This window comes from Lonchura striata, chromosome 17, assembly GCF_050655825.1.
Source record: "Lonchura striata isolate lonStrDom1 chromosome 17, ASM5065582v1, whole genome shotgun sequence".
NCBI lineage: Eukaryota > Metazoa > Chordata > Aves > Passeriformes > Estrildidae > Lonchura > Lonchura striata.
The window spans coordinates 8523069-8534156 of NC_140719.1; positions in this window are offsets into that span (position 1 = coordinate 8523069).

Sequence of the window (11088 nt, forward strand, 5' to 3'; positions counted from 1 at the left end):
TTTCTTTCCCAGGGAAAATGGAAAAAGGATGTGCCCAGGGGCCCCTGGCCCTGGGCCCCTGGCCCTGACTGCAAAAAATCCTTTTATCGAAGGATGGACCCCACACCGAAGTTGTCCCCACCTCAAACTTGTGCTGCCCTGATAGACCCAAAGGAGCCCTACAAACTGACATCAGCAACCTGGACTGCTGAGTTTTCTTTCCCAGGGAAAATAGCCAAAGAATGTGCCCAAGGGCCCCTGGCCCTGACTGCAAAAAATCCTTATATCGAAGGATGGACCCCAGACCAAGTTGTCCCCACCTCAAACATGTGCTGCCCTGATAGACCCAAGGGAGCCCTACAAACTGACATCAGCAACCTGGACTGCTGAGTTTTCTTTCCCAGGGAAAATGGCCAAAGGATGTGCCCAGGGGCCCCTGGCCCTGGGCAGGAACCTCACTGCAAAAAATCCTTATATCGAAGGATGGATTCCACACCGAAGTTGTCCCCACCTCAAACTTGTGCTGCCCTGATAGACCCAAGGGAGCCCTACAAACTGACATCAGGAACCTGGACTGCTGAGTTTTCTTTCCCAGGGAAAATGGCCAATGGATGTGCCCGGGGGCCCCTGGCCCTGACTGCAAAAAATCCTTATATCGAAGGATGGACCCCACACCGAAGTTGTCCCCACCTCAAACTTGTGCTGCCCTGATACACCCAAGGGAGCCCTACAAACTGACATCAGGAACCTGGACTGCTGAGTTTTCTTTCCCAGGGAAAATGGAAAAAGGATGTGCCCAGGGGCCCCTGGCCCTGACTGCAAAAAATCCTTATATCGAAGGATGGACCCCACACCGAAGTTGTCCCCACCTCAAACTTGTGCTGCCCTGATAGACCCAAGGCAGCCCTACAAACTGACATCAGGAACCTGGACTGCTGAGTTTTCTTTCCCAGGGAAAATGGCCAAAGCATGTGCCCGGGGGCCCCTGGCCCTGGGCCCCTGGCCCTGACTGCAAAAAATCCTTATATCGAAGGATGGACCCCACACCGAAGTTGTCCCCACCTCAAACTTGTGCTGCCCTGATAGACCCAAGGGAGCCCTACAAACTGACATCAGGAACCTGGACTGCTGAGTTTTCTTTCCCAGGGAAAATGGCCAAAGGCTGTACCCGGGGTCCCCTGGCCCTGACTGCAAAGAATCCTTATATCGAAGGATGGACCCCAGACCGAAGTTGTCCCCACCTCAAACTTTTGCTGCCCTGATAGACCCAAGGGAGCCCTAGAAACTGACATCAGGAACCTGGACTGCTGAGTTTTCTTTCCCAGGGAAAATGGAAAAAGGATGTGCCCAGGGGCCCCTGGTCCTGGGCTCGGGATTCACTGCAAAAAATCCTTATATCGAAGGATGGACCCCACACCGAAATTGTCCCCACCTCAAACTTGTGCTGCCCTGATAGACCCAAGGCAGCCCTACAAACTGACATCAGGAACCTGGACTGCTGAGTTTTCTTTCCCAGGGAAAATGGCCAAAGGTTGTGCCCGGGGGCCGCTGGCCCTGACTGCAAAAAATCCTTATATCGAAGGATGGACCCCACACCGAAGTTGTCCCCACCTCAAACTTGTGCTGCCCTGATAGACCTAAGGCAGCCCTACAAACTGACATCAGGAACCTGGACTGCTGAGTTTTCTTTCCCAGGGAAAATGGAAAAAGGGTGTGCCCGGAGTCCCCTGGCCCTGACTGCAAAAAATCCTTATATCGAAGGATGGACCCCACACCGAAGTTGTCCCCACCTCAAACTTGTGCTGCCCTGATAGACCCAAGGCAGCCCTACAAACTGACATCAGGAACCTGGACTGCTGAGTTTTCTTTCCCAGGGAAAATGGCCAAAGGGTGTACCCGGGGTCCCCTGGCCCTGACTGCAAAGAATCCTTATATCGAAGGATGGACCCCAGACCGAAGTTGTCCCCACCTCAAACTTTTGCTGCCCTGATAGACCCAAGGGAGCCCTACAAACTGACATCAGGAACCTGGACTGCTGAGTTTTCTTTCCCAGGGAAAATGGAAAAAGGATGTGCCCAGGGGCCCCTGGTCCTGGGCTGGGACCTGACTGCAAAAAATCCATATATCGAAGGATGGACCCCACACCGAAATTGTCCCCACCTCAAACTTGTGCTGCCCTGATAGACCCAAGGGAGCCCTACAAACTGACATCAGCAACCTGGACTGCTGAGTTTTCTTTCCCAGGGAAAATAGCCAAAGAATGTGCCCAAGGGCCCCTGGCCCTGATTGCAAAAAATCCTTATATCGAAGGATGGACCCCACACCAAAGTTGTCCCCACCTCAAACATGTGCTGCCCTGATAGACCCAAGGGAGCCCAACAAATTGATATCAGGAACCTGGACTGCTGAGTTTTCTTTCCCAGGGAAAATGGAAAAAGGATGTGCCCATGGGCTCCTGGCCCTGGGCCCCTGGCCCTGACTGCAAAGAATCCTTATATCGAAGGATGGACCCCAGACCGAAGTTGTCCCCACCTCAAACTTTTGCTGCCCTGATAGACCCAAGGGAGCCCTAGAAACTGACATCAGGAACCTGGACTGCTGAGTTTTCTTTCCCAGGGAAAATGGAAAAAGGATGTGCCCAGGGGCCCCTGGCCCTGACTGCAAAAAATCCTTATATCGAAGGATGGACCCCACACCGAAGTTGTCCCCACCTCAAACTTGTGCTGCCCTGATAGACCTAAGGCAGCCCTACAAACTGACATCAGGAACCTGGACTGCTGAGTTTTCTTTCCCAGGGAAAATGGCAAAAGGGTGTGCCCGGAGTCCCCTGGCTCTGACTGCAAAAAATCCTTATATCAAATGATGCACCCCACACCGAAGCTGTCCCCACCTCAAACTTGTGCTGCCCTGATACACCCAAGGCAGCCCTACAAACTGACATCAGGAACCTGGACTGCTGAGTTTTCTTTCCCAGGGAAAATGGCCAAAGGATGTGCCAGGGGGCCCGTGGCCCTGGGCAGGGAAATCACTGCAAAAAATCCATATATTGAAGGATGGATTCCACACCGAAGTTGTCCCCACCTCAAACTTGTGCTGCCCTGATAGACCCAAGGCAGCCCTACAAACTGACATCAGGAACCTGGACTGCTGTGTTTTCTTTCCGAGGGAAAATCGAAAAAGGATGTGCCCAGGGGCCCCGGGCTTTGGGCAGGGACCTCACTGCAAAAAATCCTTATATCGAAGGATGGACCCCACACGGAAGTTGTCCCCACCTCAAACTTGTGCTGCCCTGATAGACCCAAGGGAGCCCTACAAACTGACATCAGGAACCTAGACTGCTGAGTTTTCTTTCCCAGGGAAAATGGAAAAAGGATGTGCCCAGGGGCCCCTGGCCCTGGGCCCCTGGCCCTGACTGCAAAAAATCCTTATATCGAAGGATGGACCCCACACCGAAGTTGTCCCCACCTCAAACTTGTGCTGCCCTGATAGACCCAAGGGAGCCCTACAAACTGACATCAGCAACCTGGACTGCTGAGTTTTCTTTCCCAGGGAAAATGGCCAAAGGATGTGCCCAGGGGCCCCTGGCCCTGGGCAGGGACCTCACTGCAAAAAATCCTTATATCCAAGGATGGATTCCACACCGAAGTTGTCCCCACCTCAAACTTGTGCTGCCCTGATAGACCCAAGGGAGCCCTACAAACTGACATCAGGAACCTGGACTGCTGAGTTTTCTTTCCCAGGGAAAATGGAAAAAGTATGTGCCTGGAGGCCCCTGGCCCTGACTGCAAAAAATCCTTATATCGAAGGATGGACCCCACACCGAAGCTGTCCCCACCTCAAATTTGTCCTGCCCTGATAGACCCAAGGGAGCCCTACAAACTGACATCAGCAACCTGGACTGCTGAGTTTTCTTTCCCAGGGAAAATGGAAAAAGGATGTGCCCAGGGGCCCCTGGCCCTGGGTCCCTGGCCCTGTCTGCAAAAAATCCTTATATCGAAGGATGGACCCCACACCGAGGTCGTCCCCACCTCAAACTTGTGCTGCCCTGATAGAGCCAAGGCAGCCCTACAAACTGACATCAGGAACCTGGACTGCTGAGTTTTCTGTCCCAGGGAAAATGGCCAAAGGATGTGCCCAGGGGACCCTGGCCCTGATTGTAAAAAATCCTTATATTGAAGGATGGACCCCACACCAAAGTTGTCCCCACCTCAAACTTGTGCTGCCCTGATAGACCCAAGGGAGCCCTACAAACTGACATCAGCAACCTGGACTGCTGAGTTTTCTTTCCCAGGGAAAATGGAAAAAGGATGTGCCCAGGGGCCCCTGGCCCTGGGCAGGGGCCTCACTGCAAAAAATCCTTATATCGAAGGATGGACCCCACACCGAAGCTGTCCCCACCTCAAACTTGTGCTGCCCTGATAGACCCAAGGGAGCCCTACAAACTGACATCAGCAACCTGGACTGCTGAGTTTTCTTTCCCAGGGAAAATGGAAAAAGGATGTGCCCAGGGGCCCCTGGCCCTGGGCCCCTGGCCCTGACTGCAAAAAATCCTTTTATCGAAGGATGGACCCCACACCGAAGTTGTCCCCACCTCAAACTTGTGCTGCCCTGATAGACCCAAAGGAGCCCTACAAACTGACATCAGCAACCTGGACTGCTGAGTTTTCTTTCCCAGGGAAAATAGCCAAAGAATGTGCCCAAGGGCCCCTAGCCCTGATTGCAAAAAATCCTTATATCGAAGGATGGACCCCAGACCGAAGTTGTCCCCACCTCAAACATGTGCTGCCCTGATAGACCCAAGGGAGCCCTACAAACTGACATCAGCAACCTGGACTGCTGAGTTTTCTTTCCCAGGGAAAATGGCCAAAGGATGTGCCCAGGGGCCCCTGGCCCTGGGCAGGGACCTCACTGCAAAAAATCCTTATATCGAAGGATGGATTCCACACCGAAGTTGTCCCCACCTCAAACTTGTGCTGCCCTGATAGACCCAAGGGAGCCCTACAAACTGACATCAGGAACCTGGACTGCTGAGTTTCCTTTCCCAGGGAAAATGGCCAATGGATGTGCCCGGGGGCCCCTGGCCCTGACTGCAAAAAATCCTTATATCGAAGGATGGACCCCACACCGAAGTTGTCCCCACCTTGAACTTGTGCTGCCCCGATACACCCAAGGGAGCCCTACAAACTGACATCAGGAACCTGGACTGCTGAGTTTTCTTTCCCAGGGAAAATGGAAAAAGGATGTGCCCAGGGGCCCCTGGCCCTGACTGCAAAAAATCCTTATATCGAAGGATGGACCCCACACCGAAGTTGTCCCCACCTCAAACTTGTGCTGCCCTGATAGACCCAAGGCAGCCCTACAAACTGACATCAGGAACCTGGACTGCTGAGTTTTCTTTCCCAGGGAAAATGGCCAAAGCATGTGCCCGGGGGCCCCTGGCCCTGGGCAGGGACCTCACTGCAAAAAATCCTTATATCGAAGGATGGACCCCACACCGAAGTTGTCCCCACCTCAAACTTGTGCGGCCCTGATAGACCCAAGGCAGCCCTACAAACTGACATCAGGGACCTGGACTGCTGAGTTTTCTTTCCCAGGGAAAATGGCCAAAGGTTGTGCCCGGGAGCACCTGGCCCTTACGGCAAAAAATCCTTATATCGAAGGATGGACCCACACAGAAGTTGTCCCCACCTCAAACTTGTGCTGCCCTGATAGACCCAAGGCAGCCCTACAAACTGACATCAGGAACCTGGACTGCTGAGTTTTCTTTCCCAGGGAAAATGGAAAAAGGATGTGCCCAGGGGCCCCTGGCCCTGGGCAGGGGCCTCACTGCAAAAAATCCTTATATCGAAGGATGGACCCCACACCGAAGCTGTCCCCACCTCAAACTTGTGCTGCCCTGATAGACCCAAGGGAGCCCTACAAACTGACATCAGCAACCTGGACTGCTGAGTTTTCTTTCCCAGGGAAAATGGAAAAAGGATGTGCCCAGGGGCCCCTGGCCCTGGGCCCCTGGCCCTGACTGCAAAGAATCCTTATATCGAAGGATGGACCCCACACCGAAGTTGTCCCCACCTCAAACTTGTGCTGCCCTGATAGACCCAAGGGAGCCCTACAAACTGACATCAGGAATCTGGACTGCTGAGTATTGTTTCCCAGGGAAAATGGCCAAAGGATGTGCCCAGGGGCCCCTGGTCCTGACTGCAAAAAAATCCTTATATCGAAGAATGGACGCCACACCGAAGTTGTCCCCACCTCAAACTTGTGCTGCCCTGATAGACCCAAGGGAGCCCTACAAACTGACATCAGCAACCTGGACTGCTGGATTTTCTTTCCCAGGGAAAATAGCCAAAGAATGTGCCCAAGGGCCCCTGGCCCTGATTGCAAAAAATCCTTATATCGAAGGATGGACCCCAGACCGAAGTTGTCCCCACCTCAAACATGTGCTGCCCTGATAGACCCAAGGGAGCCCAACAAATTGATATCAGGAACCTGGACTGCTGAGTTTTCTTTCCCAGGGAAAATGGAAAAAGGATGTGCCCATGGGCTCCTGGCCCTGGGCCCCTGGCCCTGACTGCAAAAAATCCTTATATCGAAGGATGGACCCCACACCGAAGTTGTCCCCACCTCAAACTTGTGCTGCCCTGATAGACCCAAGGGAGCCCTACAAACTGACATCAGGAACCTGGACTGCTGAGTTTTCTTTCCCAGGGAAAATGGCCAAAGGGTGTACCCGGGGTCCCCTGGCCCTGACTGCAAAAAATCCTTATATCGAAGGATGGACCCCAGACCGAAGTTGTCCCCACCTCAAACTTGTGCTGGCCTGATACACCCAAGGGAGCCCTACAAACTGACATCAGGAACCTGGACTGCTGAGTTTTCTTTCCCAGGGAAAATGGAAAAAGGATGTGCCCAGGGGCCCCTGGTCCTGGGCTGGGGCCTCACTGCAAAAAATCCTTATATCGAAGGATGGACCCCACACCGAAATTGTCCCCACCTCAAACTTGTGCTGCCCTGATAGACCCAAGGCAGCCCTACAAACTGACATCAGGAACCTGGACTGCTGAGTTTTCTTTCCCAGGGAAAATGGCCAAAGGTTGTGCCCGGGGGCCCCTGGCCCTGACTGGAAAAAATCCTTATATCGAAGGATGGACCCCACACCGAAGTTGTCCCCACCTCAAACTTGTGCTGCCCTGATAGACCTAAGGCAGCCCTACAAACTGACATCAGGAACCTGGACTGCTGAGTTTTCTTTCCCAGGGAAAATGGAAAAAGGTTGTGCCCGGAGTCCCCTGGCCCTGACTGCAAAAAATCCTTATATCGAAGGATGGACCCCACACCGAAGTTGTCCCCACCTCAAACTTGTGCTGCCCTGATAGACCCAAGGGAGCCCTACAAACTGACATCAGGAACCTGGACTGCTGAGTTTTCTTTCCCAGGGAAAATGGCCAAAGGGTGTACCCGGGGTCCCCTGGCCCTGACTGCGAAGAATCCTTATATCGAAGGATGGACCCCAGACCGAAGTTGTCCCCACCTCAAACTTTTGCTGCCCTGATAGACCCAAGGGAGCCCTAGAAACTGACATCAGGAACCTGGACTGCTGAGTTTTCTTTCCCAGGGAAAATGGAAAAAGGATGTGCCCAGGGGCCCCTGGTCCTGGGCTGGGACCTGACTGCAAAAAATCCATATATCGAAGGATGGACCCCACACCGAAATTGTCCCCACCTCAAACTTGTGCTGCCCTGATAGACCCAAGGCAGCCCTACAAACTGACATCAGGAACCTGGACTGCTGAGTTTTCTTTCCCAGGGAAAATGGCCAAAGGTTGTGCCCGGGGGCCCCTGGCCCTGACTGCAAAAAATCCTTATATCGAAGGATGGACCCCACACCGAAGCTGTCCCCACCTCAAACTTGTGCTGCCCTGATACACCCAAGGGAGCCCTAAAACTGACATCAGGAACCTGGACTGCTGAGTTTTCTTTCCCAGGGAAAATGGAAAAAGGATGTGCCCAGGGGCCCCTGGCCCTGGGCCCCTGGCCCTGACTGCAAAAAATCCTTATATCGAAGGATGGACCCCACACCGAAGTTGTCCCCACCTCAAACTTGTGCTGCCCTGATAGACCCAAGGCAGCCCTACAAACTGACATCAGGAACCTGGACTGCTGAGTTTTCTTTCCCAGGGAAAATGGAAAAAGGATGTGCCCAGGGGCCCCTGGCCCTGACTGCAAAAAATCCTTATATCGAAGGCTGGACCCCACACCGAAGTTGTCCCCACCTCAAACTTGTGCTGCCCTGATAGACCCAAGGCAGCCCTACAAACTGACATCAGGAACCTGGACTGCTGAGTTTTCTTTCCCAGGGAAAATGGAAAAAGGGTGTGCCCGGAGTCCCCTGGCCCTGACTGCAAAAAATCCTTATATCAAAGGATGCACCCCACACCGAAGTTGTCCCCACCTCAAACTTGTGCTGCCCTGATACACCCAAGGCAGCCCTACAAACTGACATCAGGAACCTGGACTGCTGAGTTTTCTTTCCCAGGGAAAATGGCCAAAGGATGTGCCCGGGGGCCCCTGGCCCTGGGCAGGGACATCACTGCAAAAAATCCTTATATTGAAGGATGGATTCCACACCGAAGTTGTCCCCACCTCAAACTTGTGCTGCCCTGATAGACCCAAGGCAGCCCTACAAACTGACATCAGGAACCTGGACTGCTGTGTTTTCTTTCCGAGGGAAAATCAAAAAAGGATGTGCCCAGGGGCCCCGGGCTTTGGGCAGGGACCTCACTGCAAAAAATCCTTATATCGAAGGATGGACCCCACACGGAAGTTGTCCCCACCTCAAACTTGTGCTGCCCTGATAGACCCAAGGGAGCCCTACAAACTGACATCAGGAACCTAGACTGCTGAGTTTTCTTTCCCAGGGAAAATGGAAAAAGGATGTGCCCAGGGGCCCCTGGCCCTGGGCCCCTGGCCCTGACTGCAAAAAATCCTTATATCGAAGGATGGACCCCACACCGAAGTTGTCCCCACCTCAAACTTGTGCTGCCCTGATAGACCCAAGGGAGCCCTACAAACTGACATCAGCAACCTGGACTGCTGAGTTTTCTTTCCCAGGGAAAATGGCCAAAGGATGTGCCCAGGGGCCCCTGGCCCTGGGCAGGGACCTCACTGCAAAAAATCCTTATATCGAAGGATGGATTCCACACCGAAGTTGTCCCCACCTCAAACTTGTGCTGCCCTGATAGACCCAAGGGAGCCCTACAAACTGACATCAGGAACCTGGACTGCTGAGTTTTCTTTCCCAGGGAAAATGGAAAAAGTATGTGCCTGGAGGCCCCTGGCCCTGACTGCAAAAAATCCTTATATCGAAGGATGGACCCCACACCGAAGCTGTCCCCACCTCAAACTTGTCCTGCCCTGATAGACCCAAGGGAGCCCTACAAACTGACATCAGGAACCTGGACTGCTGAGTTTTCTTTCCCAGGGAAAATGGAAAAAGGATGTGCCCAGGGGCCCCTGGCCCTGGGCCCCTGGCCCTGACTGCAAAAAATCCTTATATCGATGGATGGACCCCACACCGAGGTCGTCCCCACCTCAAACTTGTGCTGCCCTGATAGACCCAAGGGAGCCCTACAAACTGACATCAGGAACCTGGACTGCTGAGTTTTCTTTCCCAGGGAAAATGGCCAATGGATATGCCCGGGGGCCCCTGGCCCTGACTGCAATAAATCCTTATATCGAAGGATGCACCCCACACCGAAGTTGTCCCCACCTTGAACTTGTGCTGCCCTGATACACCCAAGGGAGCCCTACAAACTAACATCAGGAACCTGGACTGCTGAGTTTTCTTTCCCAGGGAAAATGGAAAAAGGATGTGCCCAGGGGCCGTTGGCCCTGACTGCAAAAAATCCTTATATCGAAGGATGGACCCCACACCGAAGTTGTCCCCACCTCAAACTTGTGCTGCCCTGATAGACCCAAGGCAGCCCTACAAACTGACATCAGGAACCTGGACTGCTGAGTTTTCTTTCCCAGGGAAAATGGCCAAAGCATGTTCCCGGGGGCCCCTGGCCCTGGGCAGGGACATCACTTCAAAAAATCCTTATATCGAAGTATGGACCCCACACCGAAGTTGTCCCCACCTCAAACTTGTGCTGCCCTGATAGACCCAAGGCAGCCCTACAAACTGACATCAGGGACCTGGACTGCTGAGTTTTCTTTCCCAGGGAAAATGGCCAAAGGTTGTGCCCGGGAGCCCCTGGCCCTTTCTGCAAAAAATCCTTATATCGAAGGATGCACCCCACACCGAAGTTGTCCCCACCTCAAACTTGTGCTGCCCTGATAGACCCAAGGCAGCCCTACAAACTGACATCAGGAACCTGGACTGCTGAGTTTTCTTTCCCAGGGAAAATGGAAAAAGGATGTGCCCGGGAGCCCCTGGCCCTGACTGCAAAAAATCCTTATATCGAAGGATGGAGCCCAGACCAAAGTTGTCCCCACCTCAAACTTGTGCTGCCCTGATAGACCCAAGGGAGCCCTACAAACTGACATCAGGAACCTGGACTGCTGAGTTTTCTTTCCCAGCGAAAATGGAAAAAGGATGTGCCCAGGGGCCCCTGGCCCTGACTGCAAAAAATCCTTATATCGAAGGATGGACCCCACACCGAAGTTGTCCCCACCTCAAACTTGTGCTGCCCTGATAGACCCAAGGCAGCCCTACAAACTGACATCAGGAACCTGGACTGCTGAGTTTTCTGTCCCAGGGAAAATGGCCAAAGGATGTGCCCAGGGGACCCTGGCCCTGATTGTAAAAAATCCTTATATTGAAGGATGGACCCCACACCAAAGTTGTCCCCACCTCAAACTTGTGCTGCCCTGATAGACCCAAGGGAGCCCTACAAACTGACATCAGCAACCTGGACTGCTGAGTTTTCTTTCCCAGGGAAAATGGAAAAAGGATGTGCCCAGGGGCCCCTGGCCCTGGGCCCCTGGCCCTGACTGCAAAAAATCCTTTTATCGAAGGATGCACCCCACACCGAAGTTGTCCCCACCTCAAACTTGTGCTGCCCTGATAGACCCAAGGGAGCCCTACAAACTGACATCAGGAACCTGG